Raw genomic sequence first — 19,638 nt, 5'->3', positions numbered from 1 at the left:
CTGAGATTACCAGTGCAGGGATTACCACTGCTGAGATTACCACCAAAGTGATTACTAGCACCAAGATTACCACTATTGATATTCCCACTACTGTGATTGGTACATCTGAGATTACCACTGCAGGGATTACCACTGCTGAGTTTACCACTACTGTGATTACTATCTCTGAGATTACCACTGCAGGGATTACCACTGCTGAATTACCACTATTGTGATTACTACCTCTGAGAGTACCACTGCAGGGATTACCACGTCTGACATTACCACTACTTTGATTACTAACTCTGAGATTACCACTTCTGATATTACCGCTACTGTGATTACTACCTCTGGGATTACCCCTGCAGGGGTTACCACTGCTGAGGTTACCACTACTGTGATTACCACATCTGAGATTACCAGTGCAGGCGTTACCACTGCTGAGATTACCACTACTGTGATTACTTCATATGAGATTACCACTGCATGGATTACTAATGCAGGGATTACCACTGCTGAGATTACCAATACTGTGATTACTATCTCTGAGATTACCACTGTAGAATTACCACTATTGTGATTACTACCTCTCAGATTACCCCTGCAAGGGTTACCACTGCTGAGGTTACCAATACTGTGATTACTACCTCTGAAATTACCCCTACAGGGAATACCAGTGCTGAGATTACCTCTACTGTGATTACTACCTCTGAGATTGCCACTGCAGGGATTACCACTACTTAATTACCACTACAGTGATTATTACCTCTGAGAGTACCATTGCAGGGAATACCATTGTTGAGATTACCACTTCTGAGATTACCACTACATTGAGTAAAATAGATTCAAGAGTAAGTGTACTGACCCTATGCTAACCTATACCTTAAAATGAAACCTTACTTTATAACTACCCGCCACACTATCTTTATGGCCATACCGTGCCCTCTCCTTAACACAGTGGTTACTTTGAGCCGGGGGTGCCAGTGGGCGCACCAGTACATATTTTGGAGGACCAGGACTCTTCCACTCTGTCCCATGGTAGTCCTTTTGGTCTTTACAATGCATGGGCCTGCCCTGTCCATTAGTCCACCCAGGCCCAGGCATAGACATGACTGCAGCATTCTCAAGTGGCAGCGACACCAAGCACTTCATTTTACGGCATCCGGTCTTCTGTTAAACCATTCTGCACCCAGGCAAAGACACGCTTTCATTTTCATAAAATAATATTTTGTACCCTATAACAAGTCCAGCTTTTCAGGATTTTTATTGAGTATTTCCCTGTTCTTTGTCCATGTACACAGTCATGCTACCAGTTTTAGGTGGACCAGCCCCTTTGATATTTTAGTAGATGCTACCTCGTTTCACTCTTTGCCTTTTTTTTCGGTAGAACACAAAAAATGTGTCCAGCATGTCCTAGACCTGCTTCTGCTTCATGAAGGGTGTTTGGGAAAAGGCAGCTGCATTCACTTCTTCACTTCCTGTCTCTCTACAGTTATGATGGATTAAACCCAGATCTTTGACTCGGGATGAGTGTTTGAAAAGTTTCAACACTCCGTCCATCATTTTATTTTGTTTTGTGATGTTGTTTTGTGTGCCCTAAGTGGCAGGTGTATGCCCAGACGTGGGTCCCTTGCTCGCTGCGCCACTGGATTCAAGCTAGCCTGGCTGATGAAGGGTGATACCCTGAAACCGGTCCCAGGATGCTTGTTTCCTGTCCAGGGAGGGCCTGGCCTAGCAGTTCGGGCTAGACTGTTCCCATGGGGAACAGGGTCAAGAATGATTTGCATATGGCTGGGTCCAAGCTGGGGTGACGTGGCAAGCAAAATAACGATGGATTAAACCCAGATTTGTGACTGGGGGTGAGTGTTTTTAAAGTTTCAACACTCCGTCCATCATTTTATTTTGTTTTGTGATGTTGCTAAATTGCCGGGTTCCTCACTCACTCTAACTCACATTCTCTCACTTACTCATCCGCACTGCCACTTAGGAACGTAGCTTTAGGGTGGGTATTTGGGGTGTTACACCCCCAATAATAAATGTATATTCTGATCAATTGTTGGATACAGGTGCATTCAGTTGGGTATGGTGAGCTGTCTGGCGAGTTTCACCTGAGATTTATGCAGGCACACACTGACAAAGCACACACACTCTCTCTCATCCATATTTTGAAAGCCCCAAAAATGTTATTTTACAAAATATTTTATGTCCCTCTCATTTACTAATCATACCAATATGCACTGCTCTCTGTTTCCACTGCCGCTTAAGCCACTGTCATGCAATCTGCTTGTCATATGATGTATTTTAACAATATATGCCAGCCAGTGGCAGTAGGGGAAAAGCTGCGGGAGGGGGCACACCAACATTAAGGAATTAAAAAAAGGTAACTCTCCTCTGCTGCCGCCGCAGCCTTGCTGCTCTTCTGGCTCCCGCTCCACTCGCTGCAGGCACAAGCTCCCAGCCTGCCCAGCGACCAATCCTGATGCTACACTCGCATGAGAGCAGCGTTAGGATTTGCCGGAGTGCCCTGGGCTCTTCTCTAGTGTTTGTTGGCGGTGCCAGAGAACCGGACAGATCTAGGATGTGCATTTACATCATTAAACACTATTTAAATTAAAGTACACATTTATATTTAAATACACTCTTCAGTTGCATCATGGGAGGTTCACATTGTTTGTTTTATGGAGAATTAATTAAAAAGTGCAATAAACATTACAATGGAAAGCAAAATCTTCTATTTTAAAACTAATGTCAGAGCAAGAAACAGAAAATGGTGGTATACTTAATTCAGAATGAGGGGTGAGGAGGAACAAACATTGATCTCCCCTTGATTGACATCTCCCCTTGTGGGTAAGAATCACAAATCTATTCTAACATAGGCATATATCTAGCCATGGTAAAAACAAAATAATTTGAAATACAGAAAGTGCATGCTACTCACAAAAGGAAACAAACATTGTGAAAGCCAATGCGTCACACTGTTTTTAAAGAAGCAGTGGCATTCAAACATTCATGCTCTTCAAAAGCTGCAATCAGCACTCCACTGGTGCAGACTGCAGTAACTTAAGCTGTCACTAAAGGTCACTCAAGTTAGAAGCTATCTGAGAATTACTTATGGTAAACTTGCAGTAAATTCTCCATAAATGGGTGAGAGTGCTAACTGCTAGGGTCTGGCTTTTAGGATAAGGCTTCTGTTGCAAATCTAGGATAGGACTCTGGGCTTCGTTACACGAGAACAAGCGAGCACATACATATGCACACATGTGCAAGCTATACATGTGAGTTTATTGTATTGTGCATTCGGGTATCCGCACACAAGTATTGTGTCACAGAAAATACTTTTTCAAGATTGATACTGGCATGTAGTAGGCCTTACTGAAGATCTGTGGTGCTTTCACCATATTACTTTATAGGTGAAATCTGCAATAAAGTAAAGTTTCACTCAGCTTAGGCCTACAGGGTCCAGAGAGGTACCAGTTTAGAGGTAAACATGCACACGAAATGTAGATTACCAGATCCTAACACCTTACATATAATCCTTATGACGCTAAGTAGTGTCACATTTCCCTTGCTCTGTTCATAATGAGATTCCAGGCCTTTTTGTCCTACTGAACAAGTTAACTACTTTGTTCTCCAGTTGGAGGATCAAACACGTCCCACACAAAACCGCTATGAACAGTGCTTGTTCCATTTGCTGGGACAGGAAGGGTTGGGGAGGAATTCTTCATCTGTTAATTCACCTGTCACACTGCATCTGGGTTGGAACATCCCAGACCCACAGAAACAAAGGAGGGGGGCGAAACCTCTGGAGACAATACAGAAAGATCTTCCCCATTGAGTTTTGGTGGAAGGGCTCAGGTAGCTGTGTTAGCTATGTCAACAGCTAGGACTCGCAAGGAAGATGTTTTCACAGACAACTTGAAGTCACCATTTTGGATTGTCCTTGAATACTGTGCAGGAGGGTTGGGAAAGGAGAAGAGTGATGAGATGGCATCCGAGGAATGGCCAAGCGTGTCGGGCCTACCAAGTCACCTCACAATGCCCCAAGAACCTCGCCAGTAGGCCCCCAAATAGTAAGAAACTGGTGTGGGACAAAAACAAGTAGGGTATGTCATGAAGTAGCCCTGGAAGGCTATGAAGTAACGCTTCTAGAAAACCCAGGGTAGGGTAGACTAAAAGAAATGGCACTCATGCTCTCGGAAGATCTATGAAAATAGTGAGAGCAATCAGCCATTTTAGGAGCAGCCACTATGTAAAGCCACACCAATTTCTGGAAGGTGCTTGTTGTTTTGGATACTTCTGAGGCTGTATCACGTTCTAGTTGCTGGTCCACCTGCACCCGGAATCTTCTCTTGCAGCAGTGAATCACAGCCACATTTTAGACACCAGGAGAATGACAGTTAAGAAAGAAAGCAACAAAAGTTAACCTAAGGAATACTTTTAAACTCAGCAACAAGGCATAACATGCCTGCATAAAAGTGCACGATTTATGTAGAACTTTCTGTGTACTGAGGAATACTGGGAGTGCACGTGGTATAGGTTGACCTAAAATACAAAAGAAGAAACTTTAGGCTCTAGTTGCAAATTTGAAAATGAACCTAACATAATTGACTGTGATGTATGACGTGAATTTATCGCACCAACCTGACAGTTATGGATCTGCTGAGTAATGTTTTGGAATGCAATGTATAGAATTGTGTTAGACCTGATAGCCTTAGGGTGGTCACCCCTAACTTTTTGCCCGCTTCCCTCCACTTTTTAGATACTGTTTCTGCTGGTTTTAAGACTCTGGCACTTTACCACTGCTAACCAGTGCTAAAGTGCATATGCTCTCTCCCTTTAAACATGGTAACATTGGATCATACCCAATTGGACTATTTAATTTACTTATAAGTGCCTAGTAGATTGCACTATATGTGCCCAAGGCCTGTAGATTAAATGCTACTAGTGGGCCTGCAGCACTGATTGCGCCACCCACCTAAGTAGCCCCTTAACCTTGTCTCAGGCCTGCCATTGCAAGACCTGTATGTGTAGTTTCACTGCCAATTTGACTTGGCATTTAAAAGTACTTGCCAAGCCTAAAACTCCCCTTTTTCTACATATAAGACACACCTAAGGTATGCCCTAGGTAACCCATAGGGCAGGGTGCTGTGCAGGCAAAAGTACCTGTGTAGTTTACATGTCCTGATAGTGTAAAACTCCTAAATTCCTTTTTACACTGCTGTGAGGCCTGCTTCCTTCATAGGCTAACATTGGGGCTGTCCTCATACATTGATTGAGTGGTAGCTGCTGATCTGAAAGGAGTAGAAAGGTCATATTTAGTATGGCCAGAATGGTGATACAAAATTCTGCTGAATGGTGAAGATGGATTTAATATTACTATTTTAGAAATGCCACTTTTAGAAAGTGAGCATTTCTATGCACTTAAATCTTTCTGTGCCTTACAATCCATGTCTGGCTGGGTTTAGTTAAAAGCTCCTTGTGCATTCACTCAGACACACCCCAAACACAGGATACTCAGACTCACTTGCATACATCTGCATTTTGAATGGGTCTTCCTGGGCTGGGAGGGTGGAGGGCCTGACACTTGCATGTCAAAGGACTGTAGCCTGCCCTCACACAAATGACTGCCACATCCCCTACTGGGACCCTGGCAGACAGGATTGAACTGAAAGGGGACCTTGTGCATTTCTAAGCCACTCTTTGAAGTCTCCCCCACTTCAAAGGCACATTTGGGTATTTAGACAGGGCCTCTGCCCCTACCAACTCAGACACTTCCTGGAGAAGAAACTTGAACCAGAACCTGCATCCTGCCAGTAAGAACTGCCTGGCTGCCCAAAGGACTCAACTGTCTGCTTTCTGTGAAGGACTGCTGCCTTGCTGTTGCCCTGCTGCCTTGCTGCTCTCTGGTTGAGGTGAAGAAGTGCTCTCCAAGGGTTTGGATAGAGCTTCCCTCCTCTTCCCTGAAGTCTCAGTACCAAAAAGACTTCATCTCTACAAGAAGGACTCGACGCACAGCCTGCCAGAAACGATGCACAGCCTGCACTGGGGTGAAAATTCCACTGTACACCGAACCAGAATGACGCAGCCCGACTTCGCAACAAGAAGATTGATGCTGCGCCAACGTAGCAACCAGAAAGGACTCCTTGTGCGTCGAAATTCGACACACAGCCTGTCAGAAATGATGCCCAGCCTGCACCTCCTCTGCTGTTCTTTGCGGAGGTTTTTCACAAGAACCAGGTACTTTGTGCTTGAAAGAGACTTTGTTTGCTTTGAAAAGACTTAAGACACTTTATATCACTTTCAGTGATATCTCAACATTTACTTATTGCATCTTTTATAGTTTTGACCTGCATTTATCCAGATAAATATTATATATTTTTCTAAACACTGTGTGGTGTATTGTTGTGGTGCTATGTGGTGTTACTGTATGATTTATTTCACAAATACTTTACACATTGCTTTCTAAGTTAAGCCTGACTGCTCAGTACCAAGCTACGAGAGCGTGGGCACAGGATAATTTGGATTGTATGTGACTTACCCTGACTAGAGTGAGGGTCCTTGCTTGGACAGGGGGTAACCTGACTGCCAATCAAAGACCCCATGTAGGAAGTTGGCTCTGTATATACTATCTCAAAGTAAGAGATAGTGTGAGCAGAGTCCAATGGTTACCCTTAGAGGTAAGATAGTGGCAAAATTAGATAATTCTAATGCTCTATTTTGTGGTAGTGTGGTCAAGCAGTAGGCTTATCAGAGGGTAGTGTTAAGCATTTGTTGTACACACACAGGCAATAAATGAGGAACACACACTCAAAGACTTACTCCAGGCCATAATGTTTTTACATAGAAAAATATATTTTCTTAGTTAATTTTAAGAACCACAGGTTCAAGATTTGAAGTAAACACATAAAATGCAAGGTACGTCAATTAGGTAACTTAGGAACTTTGAATAAAAGCAATATCATATACAGTCTTTGTTAAAATGACAATAAGCTATTTTCAAAGTGGACACACTGCAAAAAAGCAACAATTCCTGGGGGAGGTAAGTAAAGGTTAGTTTGTGAGGTAAGTAAAACACTTACAAGTCTCAGTTCTGGGGCATAGGCAGCCCACCGTTAGGGGTTCAAGGCAACCCCAAAGTTACCACACCAGCAGCTCAGGGCAGGTCAGGTGCAGAGGTCAAAGAGGTGCCCAAAACACACAGGCGCCTATGGAGAACAGGGATGCTCCGGTTCCAGTCTGCCAGCAGGTAAGTACCCGCGTCCTCGGGGGCAGACCAGGGGGGTTTTGTAGACCACCGGGGGGTACACAAGTAGGCACACAAAACACACCCTCAGCGGCACAGGGGTGGCCGGGTGCAGTGTACAAAGCAGGCGTCGGGTTTCAGATAGGAATCAATGGAGGTACCCGGGGGTCACTCTAACGGTGGAGGCAGGCACGGGGGGCTTCTCGGGTCAGCCACCACCTGGGCTAGGCAGAGGGTCACCTGGGGGTCACTTCTGCGCTGAGGTTCGGTTCCTTCAGGTCCTGGGGGCTGCAGGTGCAGTGTTGGTGGCAGGCGTCTGGTCCCTTGTTACAGGCAGTTGCGGTCAGGGGAGCCTCTGGATTCTCTCTGCAGGCGTCGCTGTGGGGGTCCAGGGGGGTCGTCTCTGGCCACTCACAGGCTTGCAGTCGCCGGGGAGTCCTCCCTGTGGTGTGTGTTCTCTGGATCTCGAGCCGGGGGCGTCGGGTGCAGAGTATGAAGTCTTACGCTTCGGGCGGGAAACGTGAAGTCTCTGGAAGTTGCTTCTTTGTTGCAAAGAAGTTGCTGGTTTTGAGCAGAGCTGCTGCTCACTGGAGTTTCTTGGTCCTTTAGTCCAGGGAAGTCCTCTGAGTCTTCAGAGGTCGCTGGCCCCTGTCGGATGCGTTGCTGGTTGCAGGTTTTCGAAGTTGGAGACAGACCGGTAGGTCTGGGGCCAAAGCAGTTGTGGTCGTCCGTCTTCTCTGGAGGCTTGTAGGTCAGCAGTCCTTCTTGTTTCTTCAGGTTGCAGGAATCTGATTTCCTGGGATATGGGGTGCCCCTAAATACTAAAATTAGGGGTGTGTTTAGGTCTGGGAGGGCAGTAGCCAATGGCTACTGCCCTGGAGGGTGGCTACACCCCCTTTGTGCCTCTTCCCTTTGGGAAGGGGGGGCACATCCCTAATTCTATTGGGGGAATCCTCCAAACTCAAGATGGAGGATTTCTAAAGGCAGGGGTCACCTCAGCTCAAGACACCTTAGGGGCTGTCCTGACTGGTGGGTGACTCCTCCTTGTTTTTCTCATTATCTCCTCCAGCCTTGCTGCCAAAAGTGGGTGCAGTGGCTGGAGGGGCGGGCATCTCCACTAGCTGGGATGCCCTGGGTGTTGTAACAAAAGGGGTGAGCCTTTGAGGCTCACTGCCAGGTGTTACAGTTCCTGCAGGGGGAGGTGAGAAGCACCTCCACCCAGTACAGGCTTTGTTCCTGGCCACAGAGTGACAAAGGCGCTGTCCCCATGTGGCCAGCAACATGTCTGGTGTGCGGCAGGCTGGCAGAAACTGGTCAGCCTACACTAGAAGTCGGATTGGTATTTAGGGGGCATCTCTAAGATGCCCTCCGGGTGTATGTTACAATAAATTGCACACTGGCATCAGTGTGCATTTATTGTGCTGAGAAGTTTGATACCAAACTTCCTAGATTTCAGTGTAGCCATTATGGAACTGTGGAGTTCGTGTTTGACAAACTCCCAGACCATCTACTTTTATGGCTACCCTGCACTTACAATGTCTAAGGTTTTGCTTAGACACTATAGGGGCATAGTGCACATGCACATATGCCCTCACCTGTGGTATATTGCACCCTGCCTTAGGGCTGTAAGGCCTGCTAGAGGGGTGACTTACTTATGCCACAGGCAGTGTGGGGTTGGCATGGCACTCTGAGGGGAGTGCCATTTCGACTTAGTCATTTTCTCCCCACCAGCACACACAGGCTGTGAGGCATTGTGCATGTGCTGAGTGAGGGCTCCCCAGGGTGGCATAAGACATGCTGCAGCCCTTAGAGACCTTCCCTGGAATCAGGGCCCTTGGTCCCAGGGGTACCAGTTACAAGGGACTTATCTGAGTGCCAGGGCTGTGCCAATTGTGGAAGCAAAGGTACCGTTTAGGGAAAGAACATTGGTGCTGGGGCCTGGTTAGCAGGGCCCCAGCACACTTTCAATCAAAACTTAGCATCAGCAAAGGCAAAAAGCTAGGGGGTAACCATGCCAAGGAGGCATTTCCTTACACCCCATTTCTAACAAATTGCATAATTTTTTACTGTGTAACCTAAGTTGCTCTTACCAAGTGCTAACAGTTCTCTGAATCAAAGGAGCATTTGCAAATGCGTGTATTGTCACAGTAGAACACTTCTACCACTCTGAGTAAGGAAACTCTGGCATGCACTGTATGATAGGTGGGAAACAACAACTTTATTAATAAGTATGTGGTGAGGTATTGTGGGTAGACTAACCTGTCACTCTTCTTCAAAGACAGCTGAGAAATCACTCAGTAGAAGAACAGGAGAGGAAGAGCATCAAAAGCAGGAAAGAGGGATTTTGAAGGCACATAGTAGAGACTTTGCAGAGGATTTTAAAGATTTTCCCTGTGGAGGGCCAAGCACCTGGGATTGGTGCACCCTCAAGAATGTTATTTTGTTGCGGGGAGGGCTTGCATAGGGTAGTATGTCACAGCATGCAGAATCACATTTGAGTCTTCCACCCCCAGCAGCAAGTGACTCTGGGCTGACATCCTCGACCGGGAGCAGGACCTACGTGAAGTGGAAGTGACGGGCAAGGTAAGTGATGTAATTTAATATTTGTTTAAATATTATTTGTGTACTTTCCAGTCAGCATTATATCATAGGTAAGTTTATATGATATATTTGTATCCATCACATGAAACCTCTCACAGAAAAAATGCAATAGAGATATGGCTGCTATGTTTTGTCACAAATTAGATCCGAACGTGACCATATATTCATTTAACTGTATTAATGTCTAACAAGTGAACTGTAAGGTGATGCACTGAAAGCCCACATTAATGTGCAGTCACTGTAGGTTGGTGTAAAGTCATGTGATATAGCACTAAAGCTTTAAGTTTAGAAATTTGTTTTGATATGTCCTGTTTCTTTATCAGGTTAATTACTAGCTTACACTAAAATGATAACAAATTTCTTTAGGTAACCCCTGAATGCCACTGATCTATTTTAGAACAATGCAATTCAATGTTATATTTACTGCCATGATTTCACAAGTCATTTTCCTTCTAAATTTACTGTAACCTGAATCCTGATTAAGAATAATTAATGGCAAGTTAATAAATCTGATGTTTTGCGATTTAATTTAGTTTAATAAAATGTGCCATTTGATCCTATATGCTTAGTTTAGGAATAGTGACGTGCTCGGCCTCTGATGTTACCGAAACCGTGAGAAGCTGCCCTTTCTCTGGTTAACTTGACGCTTATTTCAGGGTAGTTCACAGGGAGTGTTAGTTTTTTTTTTCTCCAAAATTCAGTTCACACAGAAGTGTTAGCTTGGAAATCAGATGTCCTATTTTTCTGCGCTCTATAAGCTTAGAACATTTGACCTTTAACGTATAGTTACCGGAAGGACTCGGAGGCTTTTCCCATCTTGACTCTGTTGGCACATTTTTGCTTGCTTTGCTCATGCATTGCCCCTTCCCCATCGACACTTTGTCATTTTTTCCCCTTATGACTTTTCGATCTGCGGCTCCCTACCTGTTGGCTATTGGCCACTCTCCCCATTATGCCACTTTTTTCTGGGGGGGTGTAGGCCAGACATCAGGCGCACTTCAGTTTTTCTACCTGAAAATAATTGGGATAAAGCTGTTAAAGGGCTTCTGTGACAGGGACTTGCCTTGAGTGACATGGAGTACACACTGCCGGTAACCTGCTGCAGCAGGTCAGCGCACAACATTTTTGTCATGCTCTTTCTGCCTGCCATAGCACTTTCTCCTTGCTCCTGGCAGGTTAAAAAAAGCATATTAGCATTTTTGATATTGGATCCAGCAGCACCACCCACACTTGCAAGTCCCACACATGACAATAAACCTGATTCAGGCCTCAATGGGAGAAATACATTCTCTAGATTATTTTTTTAAAACCTCCCACTATCCTCTTAAAAGCAGGCATTTATGTGATTTCATGGTCACCCGCTTTTCCTGAGTAGCTGCAGAACACAGACAGCAATACCAGTCCATCACTGTCAGGATTGTGCCAGGCCCTGTCTAAGCGGACATGCTCATTATTTATTAGTCAAGACATCACACGCTGGTCCAAACCATTCCAAACGCTGACAGGTGTGGCTTCCATAGCTCCCCTACATGGCATTCCCTCATGTGTAACTCTGGGGCGCAGATACACACTACAAAAACCTAACAAGTTTGATTTATTTGCTGTGATTCTTTCTTTTTCATACCACCATACAGCTCCGTTCTAAATGAAACATGTTTTGAATGGAGCCATACAGTAGCATGAAAGAGAAAGAATGAACGTGCAAATAAATCATACTTGTTACGATGTAAATTGTAAAACCCAACATGTTTGATTTGTTTCCACTGCAAGTCTTTCTCTTTCATACTACCATACAGCTTTGTAAACTGTACGATAGTGTAGGAGGCTGGCCTGGTTTGTAGTGGGTACCTAAGGTACTTACACCTTATACCAGGTCCAGTTATCCCCTAATAGTGAAATGCAGGGAGTGTTCTAGCAGCTTAGGCTGTCTAGAGGTAGCTGTAGCAGAGCAGTGTAGGCTGAACTAGGCGACATGCAAAGCTCCTGCAATAGCACTATAGTTACACAGTGCTTACACACAATAAAAGACAATACTCAGTGTTATAAAAAATAAAGGTACTTTATTTTAATGACACAAGGCCAAAAATATCTTGGAGACAATACACCTTCTGGAGGTAAGTATTATACACAATATATACACTAGAGTCATAGAATAGTGCAAACAGTAGAAAAATACAACAGAATGTAATAGGCCTAGGGGTAACACAAACCATATAATAAGAAAGTGGAATGCAAAACACAAATTCCCCCGTAGGCAAGTGTAGTGTGTAGAAGGGAACTGGGATTGTAAGAAAACACCAAAGGTAAGTAAAATACCCCACCCCAGAGCCCAGGAAAGTAGGATTAAAATACTGCAAGGTTCCTCAGGACACACTACAATTCGTGATAAGTGATATTGCAAGAACCAAGAATTACTGCAATCAACAACTGGTGGATTCCTGGACCTGAAAACCTTTGAAGAGAGGAGATCAAGTCCAGAAGTGGCGCTCCTGCCAACCTAGAAGATGGTGCAAAAGTGGATTCTCTGGTTAGAAGAAGTGAGCAGAAGAGCACTAAAGAAGATGGCTGCAGGTTCCTGCATGGTGCAGGAGATGTCCCATGTTGAGTTGTTGGAGGCAGACTGTTTGGGTCGCTGGATTCGTCCAACAAGCCTTGGTTCAAGCAAGATCGCGGTTTGCGTAAAAATGGCATTGCCTGGACCCAGGAGGGACCTGGGGGTCTCAAATCAGATTGAGGAGACAGAGGGGGCTCTCAGCACTGGATAGAGCCCACAGAAGACCAGGCAGCACCCACAGGAGTCCTAGGACACGGGGACAAAGAAGATGCAAAGTGTGGTTGGTGCAGCACAACAAAAGAAGGTCCAACGCTACCAGAGAACAACTCAGCGAGTTGTGCGTCACAGGATGGAGTGCTGAGGCCCTGGGCTACACTGTGCATGAAGGATTCCTGGAAGAAGTGCAGAGAATCCCAGGATCTGGAGATGATGCAGTGCACAGGGGTACTGTTGCAAACTGGGAAGGCAAGCTCTTACCTCCTCCAAATTTAGACAGCTGGCTCGTTGGTCCACCACCTGTGTTCCAGGGAGCATGCTCGTTGTCAGGAGAGGAGTCCCAGAGAACCAGTCGTCATTGCAGAATGGTGCCCGCAGGAGCAGGAAAGTGACTCCATCACTCCGTGGGAGATTCCTTCGGTTCTTCTGGAGCAGGGTGAAGACAGGAAGTCCTCAGAGCCTGCACACCTAGGAAACTGTTGCAAATGCTGGCTGGAGCTGAAGTTGCAAGTCACAGGAGTTGTCCTGGATACTTTGTTGCAGTCACAGCAGTTCCCGGAGCAGTCTGCAGTTGATCAGAGGGTCAGAAGCTGAATCAGAGGATGCAGAGGATTCCTGGAGGAGTCTTGCAGACAGAATCTGAGGAACCACCCAGAGGAGAGACCCTATATAGCCCTGAGAAGGGGATTGGCTACCTATCCAGGCATGCACCTGTCAGGAGGGGTCTCTGATGTCACCTGTTGAAACTGGCCACTCAGAGGTCTTCAGAGTGTCCCCACACCTTGGAATTCAGGATGGCTAATGCCAGGGATACACTAGAGGAGGTCTGGGCACCACCCCTGGGGTGGTGATGAACAGGGGAGTGATCACTCCCCTTTCCTTTGTCCAGTTTCACAACCAGAGCAGGGACTAGGGGTCCCTGAACCGGTGTAGACTGGTTTATGCAAGGAGGGCACCATCTGTGCCCTTAAAAGCATTTCCAGAGGCTCTGGGAGACTACCGCTCCCAAGCCTGTAACACCTATTTCCAAAGGGAGAGGGTGTAACACTCTCCTCCCAAAGGAAATGCATTGTTCTGCCTTCCTGGGACTGACCTGCTCAGAACCCAGGAGGGCAGAAACACATCAGTGAGGTGGAAGCAGCTGGGGCTGCAGTAGAAACCTCAGAGAGCTGGTTTGGCAGAGCTCCCAGGATGCATGGCATTGGCCCCCCAATACCAGATTTGGAATGGGGGGACAATTCCATGATCTTAGACACCTTACATGGCCATATTCAGAGTTACCATTGTGAAGCTACAGATATGTTTTGACATATGTAGTGCATGCGTGTAATGGTATCCCCGCACTCACGAAGTCTGGGGAATTGGCCCTGGACAGCGTGGGGGCACCTATGCTAGTGCAATGGTGCCCTCATACTTAGTAACCTTGCACCTAGCCTTCAGTAAATGAAGGTTAGACATATAGGTGACTTATAAGTTACTTAAGTGCAGTGAAAATGGCTGTAAAATAGTGTGTGCACTCTTTCACTCAAGCTGCAGTGGCAGTCCTGAAGAAAGGTTTGCCTGAGTTCCTTATGGGTGGCAAAAGAAATGCTGCAGCCCATGAGGATCTCCTGGAAGCCCAATGCCCTGGGTACCTAGGTACCATATACTAGGGGCTTAAAAGGGGGGTGGGGTCCAGTGTGCCAATTGGAATTTGAATATGAAGTCACTAAACTATAGTGACTCATTTGGAAGTTGAGAGAGCATAAGCACTGGAGTTAAGGTTAGCAGAACTTTAGTGACACAGTTAAGCATACTGAAAACACACACATTACGCCACAAACTATGAGCACTGGGGTCCTGCAAGCAGGATCCCAGTGAGACAGCCAAAACATACTGACAAACAGGCAGAAATTTAGGGTAACATGCCAAGAAAGATGGTACTTTCCTACAGATAGTATGAAAGAGGCAGACTTGCAGTGGAAACAGTGCTTAATTTGAGTTAGTGGTTCCAGTGGGGGCACCAGCACTTATTTTTTAGGGCCAGCACTTAGTGTTCTGCATCAGGCATTTACTGCGAGCAAAAGACACATATGGGAAAGACAAAGAAGAGAAGGACGGAAAAGCTTCACATTGGGGGAAAGCAGAAAGCTCAAGAGTGACCTGAAGAGGCAGGGATAGGCTGTAAATGGATTGAAGAGGCCAGAGATGGCTTTAGGATTACCGCTGCCTCAGTATTCTGTGCTAGACCTTTTAATTGCAACAGCCGCATGTTTCAGAGGAGAGCTTTCAGTGCCGACACGTTTCATTTACAAATTAAGCACTGAGAGGAAACAAATCAAACTTGATGGGTTTTACAATTGACAATGTAACAATGAAAATACCTAACAAGTTTGAGTTATTTGCACTGTGATTCTTTCTTTTTTATGCTAACTACAGTATGGCTCCATTCTAAACATAACGTGTCTTCAAAACATGTTAGGTTTTTGTACTACTATGAAAGCATTTCCTTTGTTTCCAAGAAGTGCACAGCACCCCTGGTGAGCTCTTGCGGCTCACCAGGGTGCAGCGACACCCCATTTGGAAACACTGCTCTAGAGTTTTCTCCCCACTTCAAAGGCACATTAGGGTATGCAAGGAGGATCACAGATACTGCGACTTTAGCACACTTCTGAACCAGAGGATACTCTGCCAGGAAAAGGGATTACTGTGCTGCAGAAAGGACTGCCATTCTGTTGGACTGCTACTCTGGAGGAGCTGCTGCCTTTGTGCTGGCCTGCTGCCCTCTTGCCTGGGGAGGAAGAATTGGACCTGCAACCCATTTTGAACCCAGTATCCCAGTGTGACTCAAAGGGCTGGTCTCCTGATCTGAGCCTCAGGGACAAAACAGGCTCCACAACAGCTCCTGGACCCATCTTCAGTGAGTGCCTGATCCCCAAGAGGTGTCTCTCAGGTCCTGGACTCTTAGTGTGGCTCTTGAGCTGTTAAATTCAAGCTTTTTGGCACTTTGCAACCGCGAACGGCCCGTTCACACCAAATCTGCACCACTAGCACCAAAACTTAGCAGGAGCTGCTGCCAGCCTGTCTCTTTGCACATCAGCATTGACTGCTCAAGGAAGACCTCCAGCACAATGTACCAACCCGCCCACCTGTGACGCCTAGCCTTCTTCTCGACAGTCACCGCCTGTGATGCTCTCCTTGCTACTCAGACCCCCTCAAACCCTCTTGGCACAAAACTTGAGAAGATAAAACTTCAGCTGGACTAATCTGGGACCGTATCCCACCCATGCCTCATCGTGGTCCGCCTGAACTTTTGACTTTGACCCGGTTCAGCACGACCAGATAACCCCATTTGGTGCTCTTTGCTTTTATGCGCTATTTTATAGTTTATTCTTCAAACATTCGTAACTTCTGTTCTGCTGATTAGATGTTTGTTGTTTTGGTCGTTTTTTATTTATTACATTTCCCTCTATTTTTCTAACTTGGTGTGGGATCATTTTGCGTGGTGTTTTCAATGGTTTACTATTTGAACTGTTGCACAAACACTTTACACATTGCCTCTAAGTTAGGACTAACTGCTGTGTGCCAAGCTACCAGAGGGCTGATCATAGGTTAATTTTGGTTTGCTTTTCCCTGACTAGGTTTGTGGTTGCTGCTTGACCAGGGCTTGCACCCCAGTCAAACAGTAACCCAATTTCTAATAGTAATCAAGTGAGCTATAATATTTTTACAAACTCCTTTCTCTGCAAACTCTGCTGAACTCCAAAGCCTTATCTAAACTCATGTGAACTTGTGGCTCTCCACAGCCATTTGAACATGCCCCCTAAGCTGTCAAGAAACATCCCTTTCTAAATAGTGCTAAATTCAAGTTTGCATTGTAATCTCATTTGCACTCTGTCCATGCTGTGTTACTGGAGAGATAGCTCTGCTGTGCAAAGATTAAGAGAGTGATTTAAAGAAGGGTGGTGTCATGATCGTCCTATTAGTGAGAGTGGCAACCTCATTAGTCACTCTCATCTTTATGACAATCCTGAAAGCAACAGTCCTATGAAGGAGGCTCCCATGGTGGCAGGGGCAGTCCTATTTGTGACAGTCTCCGCAACATAGATCACTTTGCCAACAGTTGCATCAGTGACAGTCCTTTGTGTGACAGGTAACAGTAGAGAGAGTGGCAGGATTCACAGTGGCATCTTATTACTGAGGACTGACAATGACTGTCCTGTTCCTGACACGCCCATCATTGAGGATCATATTAGTGGCTGTCCTGTTAATGAAGGCCCAGCCAAGTATGCAGCATTACTGACAGTGGCAGTCTTGTTCCTGTGTCCTGACATGTACTGCCCATGCATGATAGTCTTATCAGTGACAGTCCTCTCTACAAGGTGAGTACAATTCACAGCCTACCTCTGCCTGGTGGTCCCCTTCCCTTCTTATTCAGATCTACATGGCCTTCCTTGCATGATGTGTATCCTGGGTTGTTACTGCATATCTTTGGTTGTGGTTGCCAGACTTCTTGGTCCACTGTTGCTTTTGAGGTTGAACTTGAAGTCATGGTTCTCCTCAACCACTTGTGTCCTCAATTTATATCCATCAGAGGGGCATCTCCTGCATAGCGGTGTAAGTAATATTGGGATGAATTCAAACCTAATAGGGAGCAATTTATCATACTTGGGCAGTGGACAAAGTCCTGCATTACAGTAGCATGATACAATGATCAGAATTTTGGGTGTACCTAATTGCTCAACAATGCAAATGAAGAAGCACATGCAGTCCAGTTGTGGGGTTGAAATGCATGCTGCCTCTTTATTGCCTTTAGCTGTCTCAATAACATCTACTTTGACCTCCATCACTACTAACTGGAAACACAAGGGCCCTGTATTCATTCCTGTTTCAGAAACAGACCTATTTCAGAAAGAGATTGCACACATGTGCCTTTTGCACATGCCTGTTTGCATATTTTGGCATGTTAAAGTCAGACCTATTGACTTTGCCAAAGCTTTTATATCCCTTGAGGTGTCAATCTATAAAAGTTTGTGTTTATAATCCTAACCACTATGCCAGCGAATTTCACAAAATACACACAAATACATGATGCTTCTAATTTGTCCATGTGCCACCTTTGCACTTTTTTTGCCATTAGGAAGTTTCAGGCCTATTCACAAAAGCATGTAGGAGTATGTCAACATTTAGGTGCATATTTATCCTTTTTGCCGCAAAACTGTGCTAACGTAGTTTTGTTACAAATTCCTTAGCGCCTGCTAGCACCATTCCATAGTGGCAGCCGTGAGTCATATCTATAGAATGACTCACGCTGGTGCTAAGGAATGGCTAACGTCTACAAAAAAGATGTAAAGATGCTAGCCGGGGGGGGGGGGGGTGGCAGTAGGGGAAAAAGGCACTAGTGGGTCAGAAATGATGCTAGGCTGGTTTGCGGCAATAAATATGCCAAAAACCAGCCTAGCTACAGTTTTCAGACACAGTAGCACCCCAAAATGACTCCTGTCTTAGTAAAGAAAGGAGTCAGGCCCACCACTCCAATGGCCAGCACAGGGGACCAGTGTCCCCTGGGCAAGGCCAAAATACCCAGTACCAGGCAGGGTGCCCATGTGAGGGGTCCCCAATGGCACAGAAAATAAATACTTACCACTACTTACCTGGGATTGGGTCCCCCATCCTGGGGTGTCCCGCTGGTGTGGGTGGGGTGTTGCTGGGACTTTGGGTGGGCATCTGTGGGCCTTTCCATGGTGTTCAGCCATGGAAATGGGTCCACAGGTCCCTTAATGTCTGGTCAGACCCAGGCTTTAAATAATGGTGTTAAGAAGGCTCAGCACCATTATTTGGTCCACCTCCTCTGTGCGCGTCGTTTCTGCGCTGGAGTATAGATATGGCACTAGGGGGCTAGCGTCATTTTGAGGATGGGAACGCTTACCTTGCTTCTAATTAGCGCTATGTAGTTTGCCGCATCCTCAAGATGACTCTAACTCCAATAATTTGCTGTTATACGGGTCTAGCATCAACATATAAATATGAAGTTAGCTCAGCATCGTTTTAGCGTCAATACTATTGACCATAAAACTGCACAAGCAGAGTATAGATATGCACCTTATTCTTGAAGTAATACTAGTACTCATAAATGGTTTTCTGAATCAGCCCCATAATATATTTTCACAATTGAAACTCTTCGCTTGAGAAGAGGGCAGGGGGAAAACCTGTGCTCCCAAAAGGCAATGTCACATGTCAAAAATGCCATTGAGTAGGTGGTAGTGCTGAGGGCCAGTGCTACATTAAGGGCAATTGGTTTATGGTAGCAGCAAAAGATCACAAGAGGGCGCCAAACTGTAACAAATTAGTTCAAAATGACCCTTTTAACTTAGAGAGGTTGAGCCTCTAAAAGGGAAACTTTTTGAACTGGGATCCAAAAGACATTTCATATAGCTGGTGGAACTGCTAATTTTTTATTTTAGGGTTACATACATTTGGCAAGAAAACCCATGGACATGTAGTGTTTGTTATCAATATACAGGAAATATTTTCAGGTGTTTGGTGTACACTAGGCTTGCTCGGTTGTACTATGCCAGGAGATGTGCGATTTACAGCCGGCAGCAAGTATGTCTTAATTTAGAGCCAAGTACTGAGTTGAGTTGAGGTGATGTGTGTTAAACAGCATTATAGTTTGGAATAGTTCACACATTAAGATACAAGTCATGGGGATATGTGTGCATACGAATGAGGACTGTGGCCACGGATGGAGAATGTTCCGTAGTAGGGGGAGTATTACATGCTCTCCCCGGCCGTCCAATTAGAAACTCTACCCGGCGATATTGTGGTGTATTCTCTATCAGTGCAGAAGGGGGACATCCTTTAAGCCATGATAGACTAATAATACACTTAAAAGTCTGGGAGTCCCAGCCCCCCTCTCTGAATAGAAGGATACATACTAAAGCTCTTCTTACCTTACATGAAACTATTCATTGATGTGTCTAGACGCCTAAAGGAAATGCTCAATAACTTTCAAGGAATAAATGTAAACAAATCTAAAAAGTTTGTCGAGAAGGTCATTTTGAAG

At 45.4% G+C, this 19,638-nt stretch overlaps 1 long non-coding RNA gene across 2 annotated transcripts in view; it reads left to right on the top strand.

Moving 5' to 3' along the window:
- LOC138266548 (uncharacterized) overlaps positions 1-19,638 on the top strand; it is a 153,034-nt gene that overhangs the window by 6,896 nt on the left and 126,500 nt on the right. For both annotated transcript variants that reach the window (XR_011199541.1, XR_011199540.1), the window contains exon 2: positions 9,736-9,805. This is a non-coding gene — a long non-coding RNA (uncharacterized lncRNA). The remainder of the gene's footprint in view (positions 1-9,735; positions 9,806-19,638) is intronic.

This window comes from Pleurodeles waltl, chromosome 11, assembly GCF_031143425.1.
Source record: "Pleurodeles waltl isolate 20211129_DDA chromosome 11, aPleWal1.hap1.20221129, whole genome shotgun sequence".
Lineage (NCBI taxonomy): Eukaryota > Metazoa > Chordata > Amphibia > Caudata > Salamandridae > Pleurodeles > Pleurodeles waltl.
This window is presented reverse-complemented; position numbering and strand designations above follow the sequence as displayed.